Raw genomic sequence first — 13,730 nt, forward strand, 5'->3', positions numbered from 1 at the left:
GTCCGTGATGTGTTTTTCAGGGCCGTGAATTTGGTAGGACCCGACTAATAGATCTTTGCATTACGAACATCAAAATTAACGGCCAATAAGTGTAGGGCAATCAATCTCACTTTTACACTGGGGAAAGAGAGATCGGAATGCATCTGCCTAGCTCCTCCTAACCATCCACTTTCTCTGCACAATAGAAGTGATCTCAGGATTAACCCCCGTTCTCACTCGACCCTAGGCAAAGTGAGAGCGCAGGAAGCTTCTGCCAGCACATAGATGAAGCTGGCGTATGTTACACAGCAGCAGGTGCAGAGTCTGAATGTGCCAATAGCAGATTTAACTTTATTTCCTATGGAAACAAAAACCAGGGGGACAGGAGGGAGAACCTCTTCCAGGGCTCATCTGGTGCAATTATGAATGATCTAACCTTTCCCTGTGATGATCCACTGAGGTCTCCTGGACAGAGATGGGGCAGCTGGCAGGGGGCAGCAGCTAGCAAAGCGGGGAATGAGATGAAGACTGCACTGCAAGGTATTTATCTAGCACTCATGTGCAACGCACAGCCGAGCAGAAGGGACATTAGAATGCTGCAAATAGCATGCTCATTCCCCCTTCAGTGTTCAGCAGTGTAAATGCTGGCATTCCAGCCGTTTCGCTCCCTCAATCCCTACACCTCCTTGTGTGTGTTTAGATCCTGGCTCTGCTGTCACCTCTACGCTGATGTCAAATCAGGACTCGCACCACTGATGTCAGGGGGATTAGAGGAAGGCCTTGTCTACATTAGGGATGTCTTCACTGGTGCCACTGCAGAGACAGTAGTGGAGCGGGGTCCATTTACACCAGCTGCGGGTCTGGTGCTACATTTCCACCACACCGATGAACAAGGGTCACGAGCCCATTGGAAACCCTGCCCTGGTTAGAACAATTTGCTGAGGAAATCACACGAGCCCACAGCACGCTGGCCACACAATTAATATACAACATCATGTTCTTAAAGGGTGAGGTGTGTGTATAGAAGAAGATTGATATGATAAATGACACAGTCCCTGCTGTGGCCCCCTTTGAATTCTACAGCGAGGCTCTCTCGTTGGAGATAGAAACATGCTAATTACCCTTCACCGGGGAGATTTCCTTCTTCCACTATCCATGAGGAATCCTGACAGCATTAAGCACATCCCTGTTTGCTGCTTTAATCGTCAGTGCCAAGCCTAAGTAGCACTTGCTTTGTCACTAATGATTCCCATTTAAAGAGTGAACTGATGCTGACAAAATACTCCCTGACACTGGCATTTACAAGCCGTTTAGTTTAGTTTATGTATGTATTTATTTGCAAGGGATACAAGCTGTTATTAATGCAGAGAGAAAACACAGGGTGAAGTCAGTACTGGAACCTCAATATAAGCAGCAGAAAGAACAGAGCCTGGAGGGTTGGACAGTAGCGCCCTCTGTTGTGCATAGGTGGAGCAAGGCGAAAGGTTGACTAGTCATTCAGGAGACGATGGCTGGCCCAGTGGTTAGGGCACGGGCCTGGGATGTGATGAGATAGTTCAGTTTAATTCTCTGTCCCTCCACACACTTGATGCGTAACCTTGGACATGTCACTTAGTCTCTTTGTCCCTCCAGCTAACAGGTCTACAGAGCAGATGGGATCCTGCTGCATCATTGCCCTGTTTTGATTTGTGGGAGTGAGCTTTAAGTAACAAGTGCTCCAGAAAAGAGTCTCCAGACACAGTGATGCAAACAGCAGCAACAATGAGAATGTTGCCCCTTAGTCTGACCCCACTGCTGAGAGGTAGCAGAGCTCTGCACTGGGACAGGCATTGTTGGCATTGTGGTAGCCCCTAGGAGCACCAGGCATGGACCAGGACCCCATTGTGCTAGGTTCTGTGCATCATGATTGCTATTTATTAGCTGTATTACAGTAGCACCTAGAAGCCCCATTCATGGACCAGGACCGCATTGTGCTAGGTGCTGTACAATCAGAATAAATGCAGCCCATGCCCCAAAGAGCTCACCGTCTAACTAGAGATAACCAAGCAAAACAGACAGACAGAAGTACACAGAAACAATGAGGGATGAGGTGTGGTGGCAGCAGTTGGATTAAGTGCAACAAGACTTACTGGCATGACAAGCTATAGAGAAGAATGGCCCATTGGTTAGGGCGCTAGTATGGGACTTGGAGATCAGGCTTCAGTATCATTTGTCATTACTCTCTACTCCTGACCTGTTGTCAGCTTGTTATACAGCAAATGGGTTTAGGGGTTAAAGACCAGCTAAATAGGTCTCGATTCTATTCCTGACCATCATTGACTCTGTCAGCTTGTGTAAGTCACATAGCCTGCTGGAGCCTCCGTTTCCTTGTCATTTCCTCTCCATGACTGCAGAACATTATAGTATTTTTGAATTTAGAAGGCATGAGCAGAAGCAAATATCTACAGCATCCAAAATGGCTAATCCATCTTTATGTGCAGTTCAAAACGCCTCACTCTGATGCCTGCTATCAGTCAGCAGATTCTTCCCTTGTTGCTTTATCAAAACTTTTTACAATAATCTCTTTCCTCGTTTATGGAAGAAAGTCAGTACCAACAGGGAAGGAGGGCAAATATTATAGCTGAATACCGAGAGCAGTTTGTCTTTCATATTGTCCTTGCAAATGCAGACTGAACGTTCACATCTGCTACAGAGGACTCAGGTTACTGTAATGAACCAGCTAGCATGTGTATCAGTGTATGTGTACATGACACTCCCCTTTACTGGATGGAATCAAAACTGCTCAACTGGGCATCCTGGGCCCTTATTGCTTCAGCTATCATATAGCTCAGACAGCAGCTGTCTGTGCCTTAAGAGCTCTGGGGATCCAAGTTCTATTTCTCCAGGTGTTTCTTGGATCACTGCACCATTAAATTGCAGCAGTGTTGCCAACAGTCATGCTTGTATCATGAGTCTTGAAATATCTTGTGTCTTCCTTAAAGTCCCACTTGTTGGAATCATGGGATTGCAGGAGAAGCTCAGCTTTCATTTGGGGGAAAAAGGTAACGCATTTTTCCCCCCTGAACCAGGTCCCCAATACCTACAGGATGAAACTGTACCTTCCTCCGCTTTCTGTCTCACTCAATCTTGCAACTTTTTATTTCATCCCTTGCACATTTCAAGTCTGCAAGGAGTTGTTCTTTATCTTCATAATAAATTAATCTCCAATACCACTCCGAGTTCTCAGCTTCCTATTGTTTTCACGTACTCTAGGTTTCAGCCATTCCCAAGCTCCTGATCTTTCATTTCCCTGGTGATGATCTTCTCTGAAATTTCAGTTGCTTGTCTCTGAATCCTCTGTCTTAAACTATCATTTTGTGTAGTGGTTTATGACTTCTTCAATTTAGTAAAACATTAGGAAATGAGGCTTGTCAGCTTCCCAATGAGGATATAAATTTGTTTGTGAAACATAAAATTCCTGTTGCTATGAATCTGATAAGCAGTTTGAGGAATAACAGACCAGTTATATCCCACAGGCTAAGGGTGGCAGAGACTCAGGATCTAAAATGAGATCTATTTTAAATGTAATTTATTTTCTCTGGGATAGAGAGCATGTGGCAGGGCTATCAGCATGGTGGATTCTTAAAGGGCAATATGCTGAGCTATGTCCTTAGGCCTAATTCTGCCAAATGCAGCTTGGGGCATAAACCTTGAGCAAGGGGTGAATTTGCCCCGCCCCCCGAACAACAAAACCAAGCCGGTGGGAAGTTTTCCATCAGAATATCCTCCTCCCCGCCTCTCCCTGGAAAGGGTTGTTGTGTTTTTTGACTAAGTGGAAATTGGAGAAATAAGTGTCTGTTTTTGATGAAAATGTTGGAGGTTTATTGAGAAACTGGAAGTGTCAGGATTTTCAGTTTGGGGATGAAAATCTGAAACCATTGACTGAAATGTTTGATGAAAAAGGTTAATTACAAATTTTAAATGGTAAAAAAATCATTTCCTGACTGGCTCTAACAACAAATAGGTAGAGATTTCAGCTGACTTCCAGGGCCACTGGCAAGTTACATGACTTCACCACTTTGCCTCTGTTTTCTGACCAAATTGCAACTTGGGTGTAACTTACAATAGCATTTGCGTCACCACAGAATTTTGCCCCAGCTGAGCAAATGCGGGTGCTGTCCGTCTGGAATGGGAAGGTGGATTCATGGTAATAGCTAGCCTTGTGAGATGTCCCCCTTTCAAAGTGCATACAGACTCTGAGAAAAAAGTATGCGATTTGTAGTGACTCCTTTGACGGAGGCATCTTCAGGGACTGAACCTGGAACCTCTAGATTTAAAAGCATGAGTCGGTGTTATTTGAGCTAAAGAATTGGAGCAGTTAAGTCAAAGGCAGTAGCTGACTCCTAAGCCTGTTCAAAACTGTCTAGTCACTATAGGGGAGACAGAGAGCCACAGTTTTTAGCAGCTTGTAACATGTAATTCATGACTGTCAGCCAGATGCCCATCTTGTATACACCAGTGTAAATCCAGAGTGACTGACTCCAAAGGAGTTATTCTGGATTACACTAACATAAGTGGTTTACACTGCAAAATTAAGTTCTGCATTTTAATGTATATGCATGCACAAGAGGTCAACATTAGGTGGCATGTGACTTTTGAGTTCTCAGCTGTGATGTTTTCTTCATGCAATTTTTTTATATGACATTGAATAGAGAATTACACCTTGTATTTAAACAGGGTGCCTGCTGCTGATGGCCACAAGCGGATATGACAGGAAGGCATTGCTGGGATTTACTGACCTCTCATCACATCCAGCCAATAGCAGAGTGGGAATGAGAGAGTGGGCATAGGAGCCGCTTGTTCTATGCCACCAGCAAATTCCCCTACACTGGCTCTACAGATAGATGCTGCTGGGGATGCCAGAGTCCTGTGGTGCTTCAGCTGAGCAGCTCCACAGGAAGGGTTGCCAGAGGCAGGGGTCCCAAGCCCTGGGGGCAGAGGCTCAGGGAGGGCTGCCAGGGGCAGAGAGGAGGTGCAAGCTGGGATGGACTGGGAGTGTGAGGAGCCCACTGTGGGGGTCCCATTGTGGTTGACCTGAGCAGCTCCAGGGGAAGGGCTGTGATGGAGAATGAGGAGGCCAGGGGAGGCATGTGGGCCGGGGGTATGGAGGGCCAGGCATTGGATGCCCAAGTCCTGTTGTGGTTGAGCTGAGAAGTTCCAGGGGAAGTGTTATGAGGGGCCAGGGTCCCCAGCCTTGGAGGGTGGAGGAGGAGGAGGCCAGCGGAGGGGATAGATAGGGAGCAGCCCCTGAACAGAATTAATCTCTTTACTCTGTTAGAATGTGTTCCAGCTGTTGGTGAGGGCTGGCTTGTTAAATCGAGGTCACCTAAACATGTCTGTGCTGTGGAAGCAGATAGACAATAATTGCCTGACTTAGACAGATGGAAAATGGACTAGATGGCATGATCTTTGACAAGTGCTGATGGCGGAGTTGCTTGGGGTTTTGTGTTTTGTTATTTTAATTGCACAGCAGTATGAATCCTTGTGTTTTGTTTCCTTGACACCGAGCCCACATTTTCAAGAGTAGTCAGTATATTTGTGACAACACTTGTTTGCAGCTGGTGCCCAGACACGAGTGGTGAATGCAAAGCAAATGCTGTTTGTGCTCCAATTGCAAGTGTTTCCATGGGTAGGTTCAGATATAAAAGATCGGGGGCCTGATTCCCCATTGCATTACTCCTCTTTTACAGTGGTGTAACTCCATTTATTCAGTTCCAGAAGATTTGCACCAACATAAAACTGGAGTAACACAATGGTGAATCAAGCCTTGGGCTTTTTGACTAATTACATGTGTGCTTTGAATGTGCCTTGCTACTTAGTGTAAAGTTTGGCATATAAAAGCTGAGTTACACATGTTTTATGTTGATACGCTATGTGTTTATTACTGGTGTGGGAAGTCTCATAAGTCCTGTTGCACAGATCTTCAATTAGATCAAATTTCCTGGTAAAATGTTAGTTAGCCTTTGAATATGGGTGCTTTAGCTTATGATGATGTCACACAGATCTTGGAGACTCTCACATAAGGGACAGAATTAGCAACTTGAGATCATTTCTGCAGGTCTCCTGCACTATAAAATTTAGCACAACATCACTGCCAGTGAGCATTTTGTATAATAGTGTCAATAGCACGTTCCTGGGTGTAGATATCCATGCATGCAATATCCAGGCTAAGATGAAGCTGTTCTGATTTTCCCAGTTAGTAAAAGTAAGCAAAATTTTAGATTTTAGAATTAGGATGGAGGCCTCTAACATATTCTTGCAGCAGGGCCCTCTGGGGCTTTGTTACATCCCTTCAGACACCGCAGTCAAACCCAAAAGAGGCTTGAGAGTTAAGCATTAAAACCCTCACTCTGCTGCCTTTTTGTAGCCCGTCATGTTCTTTATGGGGAAGTAATGATGGGAAAATCCAAAAGTTAGCCAGAAACATAAAAAGAGAACCTGTGGACAAGTGTTTCCTGGAAGTGCAGAATCTCACTGGAACTCCATCCACCGGGGAGAATTATTAGGGGAAGATTTATTTCCACTGGGATGCCAGGCTTTTAATATTGCCCTTTTGAATAATACACATTTAAAGAGGTTAACACCACTTATTTCTCCTCCGCCTGCCTTTACTGGCTCGAGTGTGCCTCATGGCATCTGCTAGCGGAGGCAATAAAACATGGCTTTAACCTCCTGCACCGCTGTGCAAAACAGAACCGCCCTGAGAAGGCAAACAGCTGAGCAGCAGTTCAGCACGCTGTCCCATTTAGGAGCCCCAGGCTTGACTGTGGGCCGAGGATTGCATGTAACTCTGTGGGGGAGGGGGACCACAACTCCTCCAGGAACTCAGAACAATGGTCGGGGGGGGGGGGGGAAGAAGAGGGGTGTGATTAGGCAAATTCACTAAAGTCGTAACATCTCCCAAGACGCAGCACCATCAGCAGGTGGTTGCATGTATTGGTTCAAGCAGGATTCTTCGGAGACGAACAGACAACGAAAGGACTTTTGGATAAACAGCCTGAGTTGAAACTGACTCAGGGCCTTTTTCCTGATCCTGCAAACAGACAGGACCTTCTGTGCAGGAGGGGGCCCATTCTTCCTGGGAAGGGCTGGAAGGACTTTGGCCTACTGAGCCCCCCTAAGACTGATGGATGATATCTGGAAGCTTTTAGCATGCATATAGGAACTTTATTGCTTTATATTTTCTCTACAGTGCTTTAACCTTAAGAATACACGTGCTTGCTTATAATGAGTTGTGTGGTAACTTGCGACTGCTAGCACTTACAGCTGTCCATAGCCTTCAAAGAGAAAGCAATGCACTGACACTGGCCTGTTTAGACAGTCTGGCTTGCTGGGGATATCACAGTATAGGCAGGGAACAGTTCAGCCTGGAAAAACCCCTGGTCAGGAGAGGGAGACATGGGTCTCTGTACAAGAGAGGTGACAGCTGAGGAGCCAGGAGCCTCGAGTGGGAATACTGGTGCAGTTGCCTTGAATTGTGACCTAAATGAGTGAAAAATGATGGTCTGGCAGATTTCTACACCTGCTCTGCACATGTGAATCATGACACAAGGTGCAAAGCAGAGGAGAATCAGCTTGAGGGGATCTAATCTGTCGAGTTGTCTCATGAGATGGCTGGGAGAAATGTTTTTTTTCTAGGGAGCCTTTGATGGCCATGACATTTCCCCAGGTGACCCTCCCCTTACACCTCAGGGGCCAATACCTGAAGTTAAGAGCACAGGAAAGGGAGCAGTGGTTCGGGTTGGACATGGTGCCAAAACATTGTGTACAAGCTACACCCCCAGGCACACAGCTCTGCCAGGGCATCGATATGCTGACCATGCAAAGGGCCCCTGCTATTGCAGTCTAGTTAGCTGTCTATCCACACAACTCAGCTAATGCTCCTAAATTCTGATCCTGCAATAACTCACACATGCAAACATCTACCAAGATACCTTCATCCCAGTGCTGCAACAATCCTGCATCTTTCATCTGCACTTCAGTCCTAACACTGACAGCCCTTGTTGCAGTCCTATCCTCCCCCTCAGCCCCCTTTTCACACAGTTCTGCCAAGGCACCTTCCTTCCGGCACTGCATAAAGGTCCCATTATTGCAGTCTTCGCTCTCTGCTGAGCAGACACTCTCAACCTTGTGCTAAACCTGGTGGGGGGCTATGGCGATGTGAACAAAGTGATTTTCCCCTGTGATCTGAGCCAAGACTGGATTTTGTGACTCCAGGTATCAACAGCAAGGACATCAACCCACCACACCTTGGAGCTTCTTGTGTACATTTTTTTCAGTGCACTATTGAAGCTGTTATACCTGGGGGCCCAACACACAACCACACCCACCCACCCCCAATTCATGTAACTAAGCTGTAGTAAATTCAGGTAGACTCCAGGTGGGAGACTTAACCATTCCATAGATAAGCCAGTTCAGATTCCCTGCAGGACTCAAAGCCATTCTCAGAGCATTCCAGCTATTTCTCTTCTGTCCCAGACTGCCATATAGTATTAAAGGAACATGCGGTTCAGGTGAAGTCTGGAGTAACAATCCCCACTAAATGGCCTCTGGGTTTGGTCATCTTGGAAGCTGAGATACTGAACACCAGCAGTGCCCACTGAGTTTGGATGGATGCTCAACATCTCTGAGAACTGGGCACCTAAAAAGCGAGAATCAGTGGCCACTTGTGGGGAAAAAAAAATGTGGGTCTTGAGTCGGGCATTGAATGGATTTTTCGGTTCACAGGTAGTTGGGGGGGTGAATTGTTTGGGGTCAAATTAAATGTTTCATTTTGATTGAGTATTTTATGGTCTTGTATTTAAAATAAAAATTGGAAAAAAAAAAATCCTGCCCACTAAAAGCAGTTTTGACACACTGTCCCCTGCCCAAAAAGAAAAAAAAAAAAAAGCAAAGCCCCAAACCATTTTGATTGATCTAGAATTTGTTTCCTCCCTTCCCCCAGAAGAATTATTTCCCCAAACCAGCATGAATTCAAAAGACAGTGAGGTGTCACCAAACCTGCATTATTCCCCACCACCACCCCCGAGTGAAAACTTTTGCTCGGCTTTAGTCCTGACCTCTCCGTGTACCCATTTCCACCCATGAGCTGCCGCTGATAACACTTCTTTACACTCACAGGAAGAAGAGAAGGATTCATGTCTGTGGAAGGGTGCAGGAAGGCAAAGGCTAAATATTACAGACACCTAATCTAGCCTTCTGCCTTCGAGGTCTCTACCACACTCATTACCACGGTATCTAAGCCCCTGGATACAAGATGCTGCTTCAGTGAAAGGTGCAAGTTCTTATTATTTCACAGCATTACCAGGGTGAACACAGACCATATGAAAAGCATGTTCACTGTGTCCATGCTGTGCACTACCGTGTTTGCTTAAGTTATTACATGGAGTGTAACATTAAAAGCACATAACATCCACCCCCACACACCCCTCCAAATCCAGCCTCTTTGTTTTGACACTTTCCACTTTCAGTTTATTAGTGGCTCGGCCACTGGTTCAATAGCAGCATTGATAACTTTCCATTAGTCTTGACTGTTATGTATTGGGGGTTATTAAATCAGCTGGCAGGTATATAAATCTACCAGACACTCTCCTCCTCCTCCCCTTTCAGTTTATTTTCCTCTCTCCCTGGCCTGCGATGCCAGCACAAAGGAGCAGGGCATGAACGGATGCATGGTTGATGTCCCTTGGAAGGGAGTTCCACGTTTTGCTGAAGCAGGTGTGGTATAAAGGGGAAAACAATGGGACTGGATGAACCCACGCAGCCTAGTGAGGAGCTAACAATGCTTTCTCCCCTGTTTGGAATGGGGTGGGGACGCTGATGCACACCTGGGACCGATCTCAGAGTACATGCTGACAAAGACGCAGCAGCTGGAATGCAGTGGGGTGGGGGAACGGAGGATCAAGACATGCCATTGTGTGAAGTGGTGCCACATTCCCCACCATGGGGCTGCTCATTTGAGCCTCTTGGCCTGATTCTCATCTCACTTTCTCCAGTGAGAATCAAGAGTAACTGGATAAGCGTGTCCCATCCCCCACCAGTCGTAGTGTGGTTTGAATGCCTGATCACGTGAGGTAAACATCCCAAGCGGGAGTGAATGGCACACTTTCCTAGTGTGCTATGTCTCCCTCTAGTGGCTGATCCAGAGAGACAGTAAGAGCCTTCCACTGCTACTAACTAATGGAGTCACGTCTTTAGCTGCAGAGGCCGGTTCTTGGGTGCTGTGCGGGAGGACTGGGGAGCTATCCCGGATAATCATCTATGGAGGCAGGTTTCTATTTTAATTTTCTCACAGGAAATGTATGGACTCAAACCACCAGCTGGCCACACCCTGAAGTGATCCTCAAGGTGGATGTGAGCATAAAGAATGCAATGTCTCTCTCCCTGGTTCTCTCAGGCCACTTCCTCCTTGAGACAAAATAATAACAGCTCTTATATAGCACTTTTCATCAGCAGCTCTCCTTTGAGAAACACCTTGAGGTCTGTAAAATGGGGTTAATGATACTGAGGGGAAATGGAGGCAGAAGCAACATGACCACGGGCAGTCACCAGGTGAGTGGCAGATCCAGGAACTGAACCCAGGTCTTCCAAGTCCAAGTGTGCCCCCCACGAGACACCACCACTTCTCACCAGTTACACAGCAAGGAGAAACTATTACTATGATCCACCCTTGAAAGTTCTAGCATTTAGCCACATCCATGAAGCTACTTATAGTAACTGAGTGGCTGGTACCAGCTGTTTCAGAGGAAGGTGCAAGAAACCCTGCAGTGGACAATTATGGAATAAGCTGCCCACAGGGGAAATTCCTTCCCCAACCCATAAGAACATACGAATCCCTATCAGTAAGGCTTATATCATGATGCATGAGGGTCAGATCCCTTCCTAACTTGTATGGGGGTTGGTTTTTTAGGTATTGTTTCTAATGGAAGTGGGGATTCCATCCATAGAGAGATCTACCACTCTTGGCCTCCATGATATCCTTTGGCAAGGAGTTCCATGGGCTAATTATCCATTGTGTAATAAGTATTTATCCATTTTAAAATTGGAACAAAGATTCTTTAAGCTTTCCACAATGAAGCTAAACTCTACCGAAACAAGAGGCCAAAAGGGTAGGAGAATCAGTGCAACATTACAACCATTAGCTACCATCATAGACTCCCAGCACCAAACCCTCTTTCCCACCACCACATCTGTCCCATCAACCATAAGATTACCATGGCTCTTGGACAACACGTGACTAAGAAAAAATACTTGCATAGCAGTGTTGGAAAATTTGCGATACTGACAGACTTGAATATTCCACATTCCTATGCCACTTTGAAGAAGGCAAGGAAATCAGACTACTGTATTGCTTCTCTGGCAGTAGAGTCACGACATACAGACCTTATCTCTATGGTCAATTGCTTCCTAAGTCTAGAATGCCTCCACCCAACCATAGAACTTGGCCCCTCTCACTGTGAGAGGTTACCTTATTTCACAGAGATGATCACTCGCATCTAAGGCCACCAGGAACAATGAGCTGAGAACTGGACTGGACAAACCACACCTACTTTCCAAGAACTTAGCTCATTTTCATCAGGAGAAGACATGTCAGTATCAATGGCCAGGACCCATGGATGAAAAACATCACTCACCTCTGCTACGTGATCATGATTGGTCAGGACCTTGGTTCTGCATCTAACCCCAGAGATGGCACCTTTACCGTCAGAGTGCACCTTAACACCATGGCGGGTCAATGATTCAATATCACTCAGAACAAAGGGCGCCATTCACTGAACCATTGGCACGGCCCCTGTAGCCCCATCTTGGAGGTCCCTCTGTCAACCACTTGCCCAGCCTAAGGCTTCCAAGCTTGTGAGATTGCATCTCATGATGGGATGGCAGTAGAGAAATTCTAAGTAGAACAAATTCAGATGAGTTTAGATCAACATCTATCCATCTGAATGCTTAGATTAACCTCTGACCTGTCTAGGCTCAGTCACTGCCCCTCCAAAATCATTTATTCTAGCTACTTCTCCTAGTCCTGCCAACGGAGGTAGGGAAAAGGGAGTCATTTGAAATAAAAAGGAAAAATTCCTCTTTTATAACATACTGACAAAGAAACATGTGATACCCTCAGGGGCAAAACTCATCCCCTGGGTAACTTCATAGGCTTCACCAATATTACCGCAGGGAAGAATTTGTCTCACTTGATGTAAAAAAGAGCCTGGACAATGGAAGGAAGCAGGGAAGGACTTTGACTCTAGATTAGATTTCTCCAGGCAGGAGAAAGGCTGATTGATGTCTGGTAGGATTTATAATGGATCTACTGGGAAAAGCATAGGCAGTTATGTAGCATGGTTTGCAATCTGCTCTCCTATCACATTATGGAGCTCTCATGTGATTTAATTTAAACTTCATTTACTTCAAAGGGTAACTTGCCTTTGCATTGTGTCATCACGTGCACCTGGAAATGCATGGCCATGGTGTGCAATAATCTTTCTTTATTGAAATGAGTAGGCAGTGAGTATCCTAGCCATTCTGGCTTTATCTAGCAGGGCTTCACTTTTATACAGGCTTGGATCAGACTGCATAAGGATTGGCAGGACTCAAACCCAGGTCAACAGAGCTACCAGTCAATAGACACACCACTACCCAGCCACAGCTGTTAACCGGCTGCTCTATATTGCCTGCAAAGCCCTATAAGGCCAGAGGGCATCCCAGGAAGCTCCCAGGCCACAATGTGGATCCCCAGTGAGCTTCCAGGACAGACCCTGCTCCCAAACTCCTGGCATTGACTTTGGCTCTGACTTGGATTCTGACCCTCACTCTTGACCCAGAACCCCACCACATGTTCTAACTTCTGGTAAGGACCCTGGCCCACGAAGCCGACGCTGAACTGCCTGGTCCCTGCCGCAGGACTCCTATGCACCGACTAGCCACAGCCCTGCATTGTAGTGCTGTGTCACCCCAGAGAGCATCAGCAGCATTATGGGAATGTCTCTCAGAGTCATCCACTGCATGGCAGAATGTGCCAAATGCTATAGGAAAGGGTGCTATACGCTCCTTCACTCAGCCAGCTTCAAAGGTTGATTCTTAGGGTGGGAGTAGCATCATTGTTCACCTAATTCTACCTATTATCCTTCCAATGGCAATAGGGGCCAGATGTCTGAGCGTCTCAGGACACCCCAGTGAGGGAAGGACATGTGGCTATCCCCATGGTGTAGATGAGGAAGCGAGGCACAGAGCAAATAGGTGACTTGCTCAAGGTCACCCAAGGAGTCTGTAGCAGAGCAGGGAATTGGTGCTTGGCATCCTAAGTCCCAGGCTAGCACTGGAGCATCCTGCCCTCCCTTTCCGCCATGCGCCCTGAGGGGCAGAATCCGGCATCCCTTTGAAGCACGCTTTTAAACCAATGCAGCTGTGTTTTGACATCACATTGGCTCAACCTGTGTATGCTAAATGGATTTAAACTGATATGAGGGGTTGGTACAGAAAAGGAGAGCGGGGAACTGGCCATTTTGAAGAGGTGCTGATCCCTGAATTCACAGCACAGATGTAACTGCCCAGAGGTCCTTAGTTTTCACTTGTCAGGCAAATTCTTGATGAAGGTAGGGGGAGTCTTGCCTGAATTACAATATCAGTAAGGACACATGGATTTGGTCCCTGAAATATTGCTGTTCAATCATGACTCATTAATGATAAAGCCTTTTTTCCATTGTGGACACCTAAAA

The sequence above is a fragment of the Eretmochelys imbricata genome, chromosome 14 (genome assembly GCF_965152235.1).
Source record: "Eretmochelys imbricata isolate rEreImb1 chromosome 14, rEreImb1.hap1, whole genome shotgun sequence".
In the NCBI taxonomy this organism is placed as follows: Eukaryota; Metazoa; Chordata; order Testudines; family Cheloniidae; genus Eretmochelys; species Eretmochelys imbricata.